This window comes from Eurypyga helias, unplaced genomic scaffold, assembly GCF_000690775.1.
Source record: "Eurypyga helias isolate BGI_N326 unplaced genomic scaffold, ASM69077v1 scaffold26219, whole genome shotgun sequence".
Lineage (NCBI taxonomy): Eukaryota > Metazoa > Chordata > Aves > Eurypygiformes > Eurypygidae > Eurypyga > Eurypyga helias.
This window is the reverse complement of record NW_010270489.1, coordinates 5,211-5,505: the sequence shown is the minus strand read 5'-3', so window position 1 is coordinate 5,505 and position 295 is coordinate 5,211.

Below are 295 nucleotides of genomic sequence, written 5' to 3'. Positions count from 1 at the left end.
GGGGCTGAGGGTGATGCCTTTTGTCCCCCTTACGAAGGTGGATTTCCCCATTTTTGGGGAACCCGGGTGGGTTTGAGGGGTGTACCTGGCATTTCATTTGGCTTTTCGCTTCGCTCAGGGCGCCGTTAGAGAGGTTTATACCTGAAACAACCTCGTTATTTGTTTTTTTGGGGATTTATTTTGGGGTTTTGCGGTCCCTTTTCTAGCTGAGGGCGTTCCGATTTTTTTTTTTTTTGGTCCATTTTCTAGCTGAGGGCATTCAGAATTTTTTTTTTTCCGGTCCATTTTTTTGCTG